This window comes from Lonchura striata, chromosome 11 (genome assembly GCF_046129695.1).
Source record: "Lonchura striata isolate bLonStr1 chromosome 11, bLonStr1.mat, whole genome shotgun sequence".
NCBI classification, from domain to species: domain Eukaryota; kingdom Metazoa; phylum Chordata; class Aves; order Passeriformes; family Estrildidae; genus Lonchura; species Lonchura striata.
The window spans coordinates 3304478-3320212 of record NC_134613.1 but is presented as its reverse complement, the minus strand read 5'-3'; positions in this window follow the sequence as shown (position 1 = coordinate 3320212).

Here is a 15735-nt window from a genome sequence, read left to right as displayed (position 1 = left end):
TGCCCGCTGCTGCAGCCCGAGGCCGCGCGGGCTCTGCTCCAGGCTCCTGCGGCCCGAGCCGGGTGCCCATGGAGCCCCGGCCCGGGGGGCTGCGGGGCCAACCCTTCCCTCCTGTCGCTCTCTCCAGCTGGCAGAGGACAGCAGCAGCGTGGCCGAGCACCTGCGCCGGGCCCTGCCCTACCTGCAGAGCCCACAGGAGCCCCTGCGAGAGGCGGCCGTCAGGTTCATGGGTGAGCCACGAGCCGGGCCAGGAGGGCGTGTGGGCACAGGGCTGGCGGCGCCGCTGGCAGGGAGCTGTGCCGCTGGGCCTGACAGGCTCTGTGTTCCCAGGGACGGCCGGGCGGTACCTGAGGGGGAGGAAGGAAGAGCTCCATCTCATCTGTGAGGGTGAGTGAGGGCAGCGGGCTGCACGCGAGGGCTGCCGGGGGAGCTGCGAGCCCTGCCCCGGCTGTGGAGGGCTCTGCTCCCTGTGCAGACCAGGGGCGGCGTGGACAGAGCACACAGAGCTTTCAGGGCACCTGGGGGATTCGTGGCCAGCAGCTTTGGGCTGATCCAGCTGGTCCCTGCTCCCTCTGGCCATGGCCAGAGCCGGCTGGGATGGCCCTGGCACAGGGATCTCCTCGGGTCCCCTCAGATGTGGGAACTGACCATGGCGCTGTTCCTCTCTCTTTCAGCCCTAGAAGACACGGCCAATGACATCAGTGTCGCCGTTGCGAGCCTGGCAGGTCAAACATTGTCTGTCCTCCAGGGAATAGAGAGAGCTCGATATTCCCGCTTCCACAGCCTGCATGATCGGCTCTGCAGGGCATGGAGGAGACGGCCTCGTCTGTCGGGGCTGGGCTGGCTGCGCTGCTGCAGCTCTGCAGAGAGCTGATCCCAGAGGCTCTGTCTGCTGGGGCCACTCGAGCCAGCAGGAATGTTTCATTTATTCAAGATAGCTCTTTCCATTTTTTTGTTTTTCTTTAGCATAGAAATATAGGATGTGTTGTAATAGACAGACTCCCAGGATCTTTCTTTTGCTGCCCAGGCTCTGCAGGGCCTAGGGGAAGAGGGAGAAAAGGGTTCCTGGGCTCAGCAAGCTGCCCAGGCATGCAGGGTTGCAGGGAAAATGGCCAGAAGCCCCTTGGCCTTTGGTGGTTCTGCTGAAGCCTTTGTGCTGCCCACAGAGCAGATGGGCAGGGGCTGGAGCTGTGGGGATCTCTGTGAGAGCGGTGCCTGGAGATGGCCACAAGCCCTGTCCCAGGCAGGAAGCGCCATCCGTGTCCTCCTGCCCGTGTGTTGCTGCCTGGAATGCTGAGGGCTCCCAGGTGCCTCTTGATGGGGCAGGTTGGCCAGGCTGGGGGAGACCCTGAGGGGACGGGGCCACGAAGGGATGAGGGGCTGCGGAAGCCCTGACAGGACAAGGCAGTGGGAAGGCACGGGGGGGACGTGTGAGGGAGTGGGTAACGTTGGCTCGGGGAGGAAAATGGGTTGGAGCCAAAGAGACCACTCACCCCAATGTTCATGTGGCAAACAGCACGTTTATTCTCAAGATCTTCCTTCTAAAGGGCCTTTGAAAAATGCAGTCTGGATGATTTCACTGGTCTAATCTCTGTGCCCCTTCAGATTCTGGCCTAGGGAATGCCTGCAGCCTTGGGAGAGATGTGATGAGCCAGGCCCCTGTTAGTCAAACCAGGGCTGGTACATTCACCCAGTACAAGCCAGCCTGCACGGTGACACATGGCAACAGAGTGCGAGGCACAGCTCCGAGTGCTCCCCGTGAACCTCAGCTCTGGGACCACTGTCTGCCCCAAGCTTCAGGGGCTGCAGTGGGAGCCCGGCTGGGCTCTGCCCTGGGGCCATCCTGCAGGGACAGCTGCAAACAGGGAGCATTCCCTGCCACAAAGAGCCAAGGCAGGGCTGCAGGGCAGCTGCTCCAGCCCCGAATGCACTGCTGAGTGCTGGGCTCTGGGGCTGGGGCTCCCTGCACAGGGGACTGCACTGGTGTGCCAGAGGAGACAGAGAAGCTGCAGCTTCAGCCTAGCTGAGGTGGGTGCGTGGGCTGGGAAGAGTGGGGAGGCTCAAGGGGATTCACAGAGCTCATCCTGCTGCAAGGACGAGGAAAATGGAGTGGGAACACAGCAGTGAGGAGAGCTGAGGGCTGGAGAGCAGCTCTCAATGACACTAAAATCCCACCAGACCTCTGAGACATTGCTGCTCCTCAGCCAGTGACAGGATGAGTCCATAAGCCTGGGGCTTGGCCTTCCTCATGGTGAGGGGCACCAAGGAAGGCAACAGTGTGATGGAGACTGGAATGGGCTGGGAACTCTCTGGGGGAAAAGAGGGAGCAGTTGGGAAGTAAAAGGCAGGTGGGGGAGAGAACAGTTCAGAGAAGGGCTGAGCTACAGCTTGAGCAAGCTGCAAAAAGTAATTTGGGGTCATCTGAGATTGCTTTCATTTCAGAAGATATTGAACAAGTTTATTTTTTGGGTGGTGCCATGTTTTTCCTTGGAGGTGTACACCCCGCAAACTTGAGCTGTGTTGCTGAAATGCTCAAGCCAGTCTGTGCTGCAGGTCACCCCATTTCTCCTTTGGCTGATTGCAGCCCGGTGCTGAGCTCCAGCAGGGCCCTGGCAGAGCCCAGAGCAGCCTCAGCACCCACAGAGCCCGGCTGCAAGGAGAGAAACCAGAAAGCCCCGTCAGCTGAAGGCTCCTGTCCCCTTGTCCCAGCCGCCCGTGGTGCCCAGGCCATGCTGGCCGTGCCAGAGCTGTGCCCAGAGCTGCCCATCACTGCTGCCTTTGGGAGCAGAGCAGGAGGGCAGGACATTCCCAGCCTGCAGCCAGCACGGCACCTCCAGCCCTCAGCAGCTGCCCAGAGCAGGACGCTCCTGTGCTCGCTGCCATCTCCCCAGAGCTCTGATCCCACCATCCCCAGCAGACAGGACCCACCTCACGCCATCCCCGGCTGGAAGAAAAGCTGCTCCCAAACGATGCCCTCAGCCTTCTCCAAGGGCACAGCCCATCCACGCTGCAGCTGCTCCCAAGCACGTCCTGATCCAGACTGGGCCCCACCTGGAACGCTTCCTCTAGAAAAACAAACATCAAATTATGGAAAATAGGTTACAGACAAAAAGGGGAACAAGAAAAAAGGTCAAAGATCTTACCTCTGTCAGGGCCTTAAGGAAGGCCCAACCCCTGCATGCCAGGGAAAAACCCACCATGGGTGAGGGAATCCCAGGCTTTCTCTCTTCCCCTGCACTGCCCCCATGGTGATCCCAAAGCAAACAAGGGCAGTGGAGCAGCCCAAGCCCTTCCTTGCCTGCAAAGCAAAGCAGCCCCTGCACAGGGTCTGGAGTCCCACCTCTGCTCCCACCATGGGGGTTTGTTTGTGTCGGGCTGGCTGCCCCAGCCCAGCCCCAGCCCGGGGCACGGTGGGTGCTGGGGGCTGTTGTCAGGGCCAGGAGCCCACTCCCATTTCGTACCCACCCCAGCCCATGCCCCCGGCCCTGCCAGAAGCAGCCTGGCAGCCAACTGAAGGATCAGCTGCATCTGCCCCAGCAAAGGGGAAACCTTTGGTTCCCAGCCAGGCTGTGCAATGCCCAAATCTGGGAGCATCCCCCTGTGTGTGGACTCATCTGCAAATTCCCTGTGGAACCTGACTTTGAATGAGATGTCGGAATCAAAGTCCATCATCTTCAGCCTGCCGGTGGTCAGGTGGTGCAAGAGGTTGTCATCCTTGGTGTTGTCCTCGCTGTCCCCAGCAGCAGCAGCCCCACCTGGGACAGCTTCTCCAGGGGTTCCTTCTCCTTCCCTGGGTCAGACCAGGCTGTCAGGGCTCTGCCCAGGGCCCCAGCCATCCATGAACCATGGCAAGCAAAACCAGGGGGATGGTGGCCCCCAGTGCTTGCCACACCAGGTCTCCAGCTCAGCTCCAGCCCAAGAGCTGCGTCTTCCCTTCTGCTGGCCCCTGCTCAGAGCTACAGGCAGGACAAAACCTGTCCGGTTAGCTTTGCCACTGAGTGCCAAGAGATGTGTGGAGCTGTTACCTGCCAGGCCCCTGGATCCAACTGTGCACTTGGATCTCTCCCATCTTCTAGGGCAGAGGAACTCCCTGCACCCAAGGATCACGGAAAATCTCTCCTAAGGATGGCCTGTCCAAGGGCTGCATGGACAAACCCCTCTTAATGACATCCTGGCACTCTGGGGAGAGAAACCAGCAATCCACCAGTCAGCTGGAGAAGTTGCCCCCTGTTCCCATGCCCAGGCCATGCTGGGTGTGCCCAGAGCTGGGCCTAAACTTCCCCATGGATTCTCTGTTTGGAGGAGAGCAGGAGAACAGGACATGTGCCACCTCCTCAGCAGCTGCCAGAGTGAGATGCTCACAAGCTGCTGCTGTCTCCCAGCACTCGCTTTGCCCCTGTGCCCAGCGATGAGACTCCACCTTGAGAGAGCCGTCTTGGGAACAAGATCTGCCCCAGATATCTCCTGGCCCCTCCTGAACGGGTGCTTCCCCATGACCAGGTGGTGCAGCAGGAGGCCCAGGGACCAGATCGTCGCTGCCTCGCCGTGGTAGCGTTGCTGGCGGATCCACTCTGGTGGGCTGTAGGACAGGGTTCCTGTGGAACACAGACAGTTCATCAGGGGGATGCTGCTGCTCCCAGAGCCTGGCCCCAGCACCCCTGGGCATGCGGAGGCTGCCCCAGCGGCACACAGTGTGACTGCTGCCCTCTCGCCAGCACCTGGGACTTGTGTACAGACACAGGGCTGGAAAAGAAGCCACTGGTGCTGGAAGAGGGCAGCAGAAGCCCTGGGAAGGCACAACCATGACACACAAAAGAAAAGCTCACCCAGTAGTGGAGAAAACCCCCTCTCCTCCATGCTTGCATGGCCCCACAAAATGTTAATAAGCCAAGGCAAACAAGGGGAGCACAGCAGTCCAAGCCCTTCCTCACCTGCACACCAAACCGTCTGGGCACGGGGTCAGACCCCCTCTCTGCTACCCCCATGAGGGTTTTTGTCGGGTTGGCTGCCCCAGCTCCAGCCCCAGCCCAGGGCACAGTGGGTGCTGAAGGCTGTCGGCAGGGATGGGAGTTGGCCCCCTCACACCCCACACAAATCAACCTGGCTCCAGCATTAATCCCATCCCGGCTGCAATAGGGGAAGCCCCGGTGCTGCACCTCGGCTGGGCCATGAAACGCCCAGGAGCATCCCCTGGCAGGGCTCACCTGCAAACTGGGTGTAGGCTGTGTCTTGGAGGAAAGTGCCACAGCCAAAGTCGATCAGTGTCAGCTGCCCGGTGGCCAGGTCGAGCAGGATGTTCCCTGGTTTGATGTCCCTGTGCAGGACCCCGCAGCTGGGGCAGCGCCGCACGGCCTCCAGCACCTGGAGGAGCAGCCCCCGCGCCTCCTCCTCCGGCAGGAACCCCCGCTCCGCCAGGGAACCCGACAGGTCCTGGCACCGCTCCGGATGCTCCAGCACCAGCACAAAGCTGTCGGGGAGCTGAAGCCACTCCAGGAGCTGAATGACACCAGCACAGCCAGAGGAGACCTTGTCCAGCAGCGCGATCTCCAGGGCTGCGCTGGTGCCGTGGGGCTGCGGGAGGAGCACGATGCCGTCAGTGGGGCTGATGCCGTGCCGGGGGTCGGGAACCCCTCGGCCAGCCCGGGATGCTCTGCGCCCTGCGCTGGCCCCACGCCTGCTCTCCCTCCAGGCGTCCTGGCAGCTCCCACCCTGCCGGGCCCCGGCTCAGCCCCGCCCGGCACGGCCCGGCTTCTGCCGCTGGCCCCGCTCATCACCAGCTCGCCCCGGCGCCGGATGCTTTCGCTGCTTTCGCTGCTTTCGCTGCTTTCGCTGCTTTCGCTGCTTTCGCTGCTTTCGCTGCCGCTGCTGCCGCTGCAGCTGAAGCTCCGTGTCCATGTGTCCCTGTGTCCATGTGTCCCCGTGTCCGTGTGTCCGCTGCCCGCTCGCCCCCACGCCCAGCCCCGCGCTCCCCGGGGCAGCCCCTGAGCCTGTCCAAACACGGGAACTTTGCCGTGTCCAGCCCAGACCCAGAGTCTGGACTCCTGCTCAGGGGCACAGGAATTCCCTCGGTCACTGCTGTTCATTGTCCCTGCTGAGGGTCAGACACTCTTGGAGCACATTCCCTCAATGCTGAATTTGTACCTGACCCAAGCACTGCACTTAGTCCCCAGCACTGATATCCAAAAAAAGAAAAAAAAAAAAATAAAAACCAGGGGAAGGCAAACTGTGTGAAGCTCATGGTATTTTACACTGTCTAAAACTTGCCAAGTCGTGGATCTTAGAAGTGAGATCCATTTGCAATTAGTGGGAAGGAGAAGTAGTGAAAGATAGAAAAGGGTAGCCTAAAAATAAACAGAGAAAAACATCTTGGATTGTTTCTTTCCATTTTCATTTCATTTCTTAAAAGCTGTTTCCGTTTTCCTAGAATCTTCTCCACAGTCCTGTTTGCTGTTTCCAAGAACCTTTGCTGGAGGACAAGGAAGCTTTGAGTAGCTTCTGTCACAAGATGTGCCACCAGCTGCAGCTTCTCTTGGCTTTCCACACCGTGTGTGCAGCTCAACTCTTGCAGAAAAGCGGGACAAATAGTTGAAGAATTTTACAACTTGTTCTTTCTTTTCCTTGTGGGCTGGGCAGTTGGGCCATTGGTGAGATTCTCACTGTTATTGTTCTGCCCTAAGAAACCATGATGGGCTACAAGGAATTGTCAGGGAATGCAAGCCTGACTGAATGCAGAGAACGAATCTCCAGAGCCTGCAGCCAGAAATGGGGAGCTCTCTGATAATCATTCCAACATCCCTATGGACAGCTTGAAAGTGATGTAGAAGATGAAAATGGGCTGACAGAGGGAGTTTGTTTCTGTGTTCATTTTAGAAGCTTCCACATCTCATGCACTGATATATATCAAGAGTTCAATCAGTTCATGAAAAGCACCAGAACAATCTGGACCTTTCAGGAGATGACTGTAAGAACCTGAAAAGGAGAAATGCAGGCAATGACTTGGTGAACTTTGTCTGGAAGAAGGGTCACTTTTCCCAAATAATTTCTAATCCATCTCCTCTACATTTGTCTTTCTGAAAAAGGCCATTTTCATCCCAGATTCCCCATGAAATGGGAACCCTGAGCTTGTGGAAGTGCCTGAAAGATGCCCTGTTCCTCTGCAGGGACACTCGGGCTGAGACAGGAGCCGGAGCCCTCTCTGGGGAAGCCTCCTCCGAGCTGGAATTTGTGCCGTGCTGGGAGAGGAGGAGGAGGGGAGAAGGCTGGCACTGTGTGGCAGGAGCAGGAGGTTTGGGCCGCAGGACATTCCGTCTGCGCCGCTGCCACGCAATGGGCGGGAACGCTGTGGGGAAGACTGGGGGACACTGGAGCGGGATATGGATGGCACTGGGGGGACTGGGAGGGCCTGGGAATGAACTCAGGTGTATTGGGAGGGACTGGGCTGTGCTGGGAGGGACTGGAGGGGCACAGGGGCTGTACTGGGCTGTGCTTGGGATGAACTGGGCTGTACTGGGAGGGACTGGAGGGGCACTGGGGCTGTACTGGGCTGTACTGGGGATGAACTGGGCTGTGCTGGGAGGAATTGGAGGGGTTGAATGGCCGTTCCCGCCTCTGCCACCTCCCATTTGCCGAGGCTCCCGCCCATCACAGCTCCCAACCAATCAGCGTCAGGGATCATGGCTTTGGGGGCGGTGCCTGGAGTCAGCGGCGTCTATTCTTTTTGCTTACAACTCCCATAATGCCCCGCAGCCCAATAGAGCCCCATTGGGGCCGGGGCTACAACGCCCGGCATGCCCCGCGCTCTACAAAGACACCCTCCCCCCCTCCAGTATCCTCCCCCATCTGCCCCATACAAAAGTGTCTCCCGAGGCCTTCCCGGACCCCAAACGCCGCGTCCGAGCCACTTCCGGGATACAGCTCCCGTCATGCTCCGCGGCGCACGGGCAGCGCTGTTCCAGCCGTGACTTCATCTCCCGTCATGCCCCGCGCCCCACCGAGAGCAGCTGTAGCTGCGCCTAGAACTCCCGTGATGCTCCGCGGCCCCGTTACACCGCATTGTATCCGCGCCTACAACTCCCATCAGCCCCCGCGCCCAGCGAGCCCCGCCCGAGCCCCCCGAGTGCTCCCCCGGACCCCGAAGGGCCCCAAATTCCCCTCGCTGACCTCCAGGGCCCCGGACCCCCGAGTGCTCCCCCGGACCCCGAACTGCCCCTCAGGATCCCTGAGTGCCCCTCCAAGCGCCCGCCCGGCTCCCCCAGGGGTCCCCCAGACCCTCAAGTTCTCTCTGAATTCCCTCCCCAGACACAAAACTGCCCCAAATCTGCCCAGAAATGTCTCCGTGGGCCCCAAAGTGGCCGCTTTTACCCTGCCTGTGAAAATGATAAGAAATTATGACAAAAATAATACAAATAAACAAAAATTAGAATAAAGAGGGCAAAATCAATAGCCAAGAGTGGTCAATGAATTAATGAAGGGAATTGTGTTACTTAGAACCAATGACCAATAAGTTTTTAGTTAGAAAACACATATAGAGATTTTTTTATAGAAGCATTAAAATGAAATAATAAAAGATTTAATAATATTTTTATGCATAAGCAAAATTAAATTTTAATTGTTATTAAGCTAAAATTAATTAATTGTATTCGTTTATTAAGATTTAATTAAATTTTAATTATGAAAAAATGCATAATTTTTTAAAAAACTTTTGGCATGTCAGCCCCAGGTGGGCAATATCTGTCGGTAAGGGGCATGTGGTAAATGGATGTGATTCATGCTGAATAAGTTGTTGTCCTAGACTGCAAGGCAAGATGTATTCAATTGCCATCTGTTAGAGGTTGGTTCACTGCATTGTTTATTTTATCTTTTAGTTTTCTTCCCTAATAAAGAACTGTTTTTCCTGCTCCCATATTTTTGCCTGAGAGTCGCCCTTAACTTCAAATTTATAGCAATTTACAGGGAGAGGGTTCTACATTTATTTTTTCCCCATTTCAGGGAGGCTCCTGCCTTCCTTAGCAGACTCCTGTCTTTGCAAACCAAGACAGATTTTGGCACCCAAAGTGTAGCTCGAAGGCAAAGAAACAAAAAAGGGAATAACAGTTCTTGAGTAATCCAATTTTTGATTTTTGTGTGCTGCTACAGAAACCTCGTTAAGCGGCACCCTGTGCTCCAGCCTGCCCTGGTTTGGGTGGCACGGAACCGTGGCTGCATTTCTCCATTTGCAGGCCCTGATCTAAACACGGCTCCTACAGCCAAGGCTGCTGTGGCTGTTCTCTGGTTTGTTTTATGGGTGAATAAGGGGAAGAATTCAGGATCTTTAACTTCCTCTGGGAAGCAGGCACATGGATTCACAGCTATCACACACTAACTGTGTGCTTTTGGGGTTACTTTAATAATGGCACCTACTGTGAGGAAATGACACCGGGGGAAATTTTCTCCCAAGCCTTTAACCATCTCTTTGGGGCTGCCCCACCAGTTTGTGAAGGGCTCAGATCCACTCCAAATACCAATGATATCATACAGGGGCTGTGTTGCTGTTAGCCCTGTTCTATTTGGCACTGAGAGACAAGGGAAGATTAACCTGGATAACCACCCTGACACCCAGCCCAGAACCTGACACGGCCCCAGAGACCAGGGATGCTGCTGCCCCAGAGCCTGACCCTGCCCCACAGCCACCCCAGATATGAACCACCCAGACTGGGTGGGGGTCTGCTGAGGGAGATGCAGGAGATGCTGAAGGAGTGCATTTCCGCAGCTGGTGAGAAGCCCTCCCCCTGCCTCGAAAAAGGAGAGTCTGATGGGGCAGCAGTGGAACCCACAGATGTTACAACTGTCCATGTTCCAGCTGAACCACAAAGGCAGCCACAGCCAGCAGCAGTCGCCCCTGTAGAAACAAGGAGGTCTAAGATGGAATCAGAGCACCCAGATAAGGGAAGGCCCTCACAACCCACAGGGGAACCAGAGGTTGCGATCATCACCGAGTCCCTGATGTACAAAAGTCTCCGTAACCTGCACAAGGACATTGTACGTCAGAGACGTGAGGCTTATACAACCTGACTGCTTCAAGTCTGAGACCTCATGGGTACAGGTGTCCAGCTGGATGGTGGTGAGGCAAGGAATATGGGACCCTTGACCCACGGCTCAGGTATGAATCAGATTTTTGTAAGGGAGCCAGGGTCCCTTTCCCTCTGGGAGTGGATTTTAATGAGTGCCAGAGAGAGGTTTGTTCACAGGGTGAGAATGCAGGAGCACCAGCACAGAACATGATGGAAAACCCTTGAGGAAGGGACCAACAGCTGAAGGAAATGGCAGCATTGGAGGTACTCTTTGGGAGGGATGGACAGCATGATAATGACCCCGACAAGGTCAGGGGCACAGGGAAAATGCTGTGGAGTCTGGCAAGGCTGGGGCCGTCTCAGTACACCACCTTCATTGCCACGATTAATGCTGATAACAGCCGAGAGACAGTGGGCTCTGCTGCCAACAGCTGAGAAATTGTGAGAGTATGATCCATGGCCCAGTGCAGGCTCATGGCTCTGCTATGGGCAAGGAACTCAAAGAGGAGATGAGGGAGATGAGGGAGGAGGTGAGGAGGAACAGTTCCCACATTGCCCCAGTGCGAGTCACAGGCCCCAAAGTCAGAGCCCAACGTTCCCCAGCCAGAGAGAGAGGGTATGCCCCACGGGCTGGCCTGGGGCTCTTTCTGTGTGACCATGGGGAAGACATGGGAAGGCGGGATGGGAAACCCATTTCTGTCCTGGCAGCGTGGGTGTGTCAGCTCAAGGAGGGAAGCACTGACCGAGGGAATTCCAGTAAAGTGAAGGTAGCCTCAGCCTCCCATGACCGAGCTGCTGAGTATGATTTGTCAGATCACCTTTAAAATACCTCTACCATGTATGCCTAGGAAAGAAACAATAACCAGGGTTAGAGGGGCCCTGTCTCTAGCCAGGGAGAAGCACTGGAAAACTGGATCTTCTGGATGGTGTGGATCCGATGGCCTGGCACATCAGAGCCACAGAAATTTGAAGCCTTAGGTGACACTGGTGCGCAGTGTACCCCAATGCCATCGGGACATGTGGGGGCAGAACCTGTTTCCATTGCCGGGGTGACGGGGGGATCGCAGCAATTGACCCTGTTGGGAGCCAAGGTGAGCCTGGCTGGGAATGAGCAGCAGAAACACCCATTGTGACCGGCCCAGAGGCCCCGTGTGTTCTGGGCATAGACTTCCTCCAGAACGGATGTTACAGAGACCCAAAGGGACTCAGGCGGGTTTTTGGCATAGCTGCTGTAGAGGCAGAGGACATTAAGCAATTGAACACCTTGCCTGGACTGTCTGAGAACCCATCTGCAGTAGGACTCCTGAGGGTGGAAGAGCAATGAGTACCAATTGCCACCTCAACAGTGCACAACCGGCAGTATCAGACAAATCAAGGTGCTTTGATCCCCATCCACAGAATGATCTGTGAGCTGGAGAGCCAAGGGGTGGTCAGTAAGGCCCACTCACCCTTCCACAGCCCCATCTGGCCTGTGCACATGTCTGATGGAGAATGGAGATTGACTGTGGATTATTGTGGCTTGAATGAAGTGACTCCACCGCTGAGCGCTGCTGTGCTGGACATGCTGGAACTCCAGTACGAGCTGGAGTCCAAGGCAGCAAAGTGGTACGCCCCTGCTGACATTGCTAATGCATTTTTCTCCATTCCTCTGGCAGTAGAATGCAGGCCTCAGTTTCCTTTCACCCGGAAGGGTGTGCAGTACTCCTGGAACTGACTGCTCCAGGTGTGGAAGCAGAGCCCCACCATCTGCCATGGACTGATCCAGGCTGCACTGGAAAAGGGTGAGGCTCCAGAACACCTGCAGTACATAAATGGCATCATTGTGTGGGGGAACACGGCAATGGAAGTGTTTGAGACAGGTGAGAAGATCATCCAGATACTACTAGAAGCTTCGCCATCAAGAAAAGCAAAGTCAATGGACCTGCTGAAGAGATCCAGTTCCTGGGACTGAAATGGCATGACGGATAGCACCAGATTCCCACTGAGGTCATCAACAAGATCAGGGCTATGTCCCCACCAACCAGCAAAAAGGAAACACAAGCTTTCCTGGGTGCCATAGGTTTCTGGAGAATGCACATTCCCGAGTATAGCCAGATTGTGAGCCCTCTTTATCTGGTTACCCGAAAGAAGAATGATTTCCACTGGGGCCTTGAGCAGCAACAAGCCTTCACCCAGATCAAGCAGGAGATCGCTCATGCTGTGGCCCTTGGCCCAGTCAGGACAGGACCAGAGTTGAGGAATGTGCTCTACTCTGCATCTGGGAACAATGGTCTGTCCTGGAGCCTTTGGCAGAAGGTGCCTGGGCAGATTCGAGGCCCACCATTGGGATTCTGGATCCAAAGTTACAGATGGTCTGAAGCCAGCTACATCCCAACAGAGAAGGGAATCTTGGCTTCCTATGAAGGAGTTCAAGCTGCCTCAGAGGTGATTGGCACAGAAGCACAACTCCTCCTGGCACCCTGACTGCCGGTGCTGGGGTGGATGTTCAAAGCAAAGGTTCCCTCCACCCACCATGCCACTGACGCCACATGGAGCGAGTGGATTGCCCTCATCACACAGCATGCCGTATTGGAAACCCGAATCACCCTGGGATTTTGGAGATAATTACAGACTGGACGGAAAGTGAAAACTTTGGCCTCACTAACAAAAAAGAGCAGGGAGAAGTGACACAGGCTGAAGAAGCTCCACCATACAACCAACTACCAGTAGAGGAGACCTGCTACGCTCTTTTCACTGACGGTTCCTGTCGCATCTTAGGGATGAACCGGAAGTGGAAAGCAGCCATATGGAGCACCACACGCCAAGTTGCACAAGCTACTGAAGGAGAAAGTGAATCGAGCCAACTTGCTGAGCTCAAGGCCGTTCAGCTGGCTCTAGACATTGCTGAAAGGGAGAAGTGGCCAAAGCTCTACCTTTATACTGATTCGTGGACGGTAGCCAATGCTCTGTGGGGCTGGCTGGGAAGGTGGAGAAAGGCCAACTGGCAACGTAGAGGAAAGCCAATCTGGGCTGCTGATATATGGAAAGACATTGCCTCTCGGGTGGATAAACTAACAGTGAAAGTCCATCATGTAGATGCCCATGTCCCCAAAAGTCGGGCTAATGAGGAGCACCAAAACAATGAGCAGGTAGATCAGGCAGCAGGAATAGAGGTGTCAAAGATAGACTTAGACTGGCACCATAAGGGGGAGTTGTTCCTGCCTCGATGGGCCCATGATACCTCAGGCCATCAGGGCAGAGATGCCACCTACAAGCGGGCACGAGACCGAGGGGTGGCTCTAACCATGGACAGTGTTTCTCAGGTGATCCATGACTGTGAGACGTGTGCTGCCATCAAACAGGCCAAGCAGGTGAAGCCCCTCTGGTATGGTGGGCGGTGGTCCAAGTACAAGTATGGGGAGGCCTGGCAGATTGACTATATCACACTGCCCCAGACACGCCAAGGCAAGCGCTACGTGCTGACCATGGTAGAAGCCACCACTGGATGGTTGGAAAGCTACCCTGTGTCTCATGCTATAGCCCGTAACACCATCCTGGGCCTTGAGAAGCAGGTCCTTTGGAGGCATGGTACCCCTGAGAGGATTGAATCAGAAAATGGGACTCATTTCAAGAACAGCCTTATCAACACCTGGGCTAGGGAACATGGCATTGAGTGGGCGTGCCACATCCCAAACCATGCACCAGCTGCAGGCAAAGTGGAGAGGCACAATGGACTGTTAAAAACAATCTTAAAAGCATTGGGTGGGGGTTCTTTCAAAAATTGGGAGCAGCATTTAGCAAAGGCCACCTGGTTAGTTAACAGCCGAGGTTCCACCAATTGAGCAGGTCCTGCCCAGTCTGAGCCCCTGAATATAGTAGATGGAGATAAAGTCCCAGTGGCACATGTCAGAGGTTTGTTAGGGAAATCAGTGTGGATCAATTCTGCCTCAAGTAAGAAAAACCCATTTGTGGGATTGTCTTTGCTCAGGGACCAGGTTGTACATGGTGGATAATGCAGAGAGATGGAGCAACACGATGTGTACCTCAGGGGGATCTGATTGTGGGGTGAGACTCGTGCAAATATCACTGTTTGCTGGATGGTGCTGCCAGTGTCTGTACACGAAAACACACAGACATGAGACAGAAGGAAATGTGTAAGGCTCAAAGGTTTGAGCAAGTGAAATAGAAGGAAATGTGTATGAGTAAGTGAAAGATGGAAGTTTTTACTTGATGGAGTTTTTACATGATGTTGAAGATATGGAGGTAAGGGGTGGAATGTCCAAGGGTGACATTATGGTGTTTGTATCTCCAATCGTGTGTTCTGTTTATGTTTGATATTATGTTCTTTGCTTTCAGAACTGACTCAGAAAGTGAAGGTTTGTTTTGCCTTGTTATCGGCCGGCTCACCTGCCCCCATGGTCTGCTGTCTAGAAGAGGCCAGTGTTGACTGACTTGCTTTCTTTTGCTTGCTGGCTTTTGCTTGCTTTGCTTTGCTTTTTTGCTTGCTTTTGCTTTTGCCTTTGCTTTTTAAATTAGTTTAGCTAAGCAGTCCAATTCTTTCCCTGGACTGTTTCTTTTCCCTTTCCCTTTCCTGAATACCATCCAACCTGCTCTGGACTGGGACCCTCTAAACACCGAGAAGCACCGAGAGCCTGCGCTCTGTGATCTGCAGCAGCCATCCCCAGTGCCCAGAGCAATCCCCAGCACCCAGACCCGGGCGACCACTCCCAGGAGAGACTTTCTGGATTTGTCATCTCTGCAGAGTGGTGAAAGAGTTTTGTTGTCATCTGGTGTTGTTAATTTTTTTAGTGCTGGGAAGGGTTTTGTTTGTTAAATAAACAGGTTATTTTACACTTCTCTCAGAGAAAATTCTTCCTGATTCAGGTGGGTGGGGAGGGGCTGTGGGGGATTGTTTTCTGGGGGCTCCTTCCAGAGGTTTTTCCCCAGATTTGCCCTAAACGAGGACAAATATTTTGCTGCCCATTTCGTGGCTGGAGAGAGTGAAAAAACAAACCCCATTCTAATCATATTTTGGTTCCAATTACTTTGTGTTAGTATGGAGCAGTTACTGGCTTTGTTGATTGAATTCAGAGTGTCTTTTAGAGTGGAGGCCTGTATGTGTTTCTGGTCCCTAAATTTTTTTGAGATCTTAATCCCTCTATGGTCCCTAGGTTTATTTTCTTATTCAGGAATAGCTCTGGTATTGTCCCTAATACGTAGTTTTTGCAGTAGAAGGGCACTAACCAGAATATCCATCGGGCTGGGCATGGGTGTAATGGCTTGCAGAGGGTTTATAAAGGTGCTGAAGTCTGTTCCAGGAATGCATGGCTCATAGTCATGGTTGTGCAGCCAGTTTGTTAGAGGGGAAGCAGGGGACGAGGCTTTTCAGCCTTTGCTTTCCTTCTTCTCCTCAGAATCTCTTAGCTCCCTATTAGAGAATGTTCCGTTTCCCCTGACTGTTAAAGAGACCATCTTCCTGGTGTTTAATCTGGTAACTTTCTCTATACAGTCTGCAGTCTCTCTAGAATGAGGGCTGAGATTTCTAGCGGGGCTGAAGAGACCCCTGACCCAGGAGTAGACCCAGGTGTGAGAAATCCTGAGTGGTGTGGGAAATGGGGGGGACAGGAATTGGCACATAGACCGTTTTCCCACATTCAAATCTATTTTACTGATTTGCCTGAAGTAGGAAGGTATAAACATTTATTGG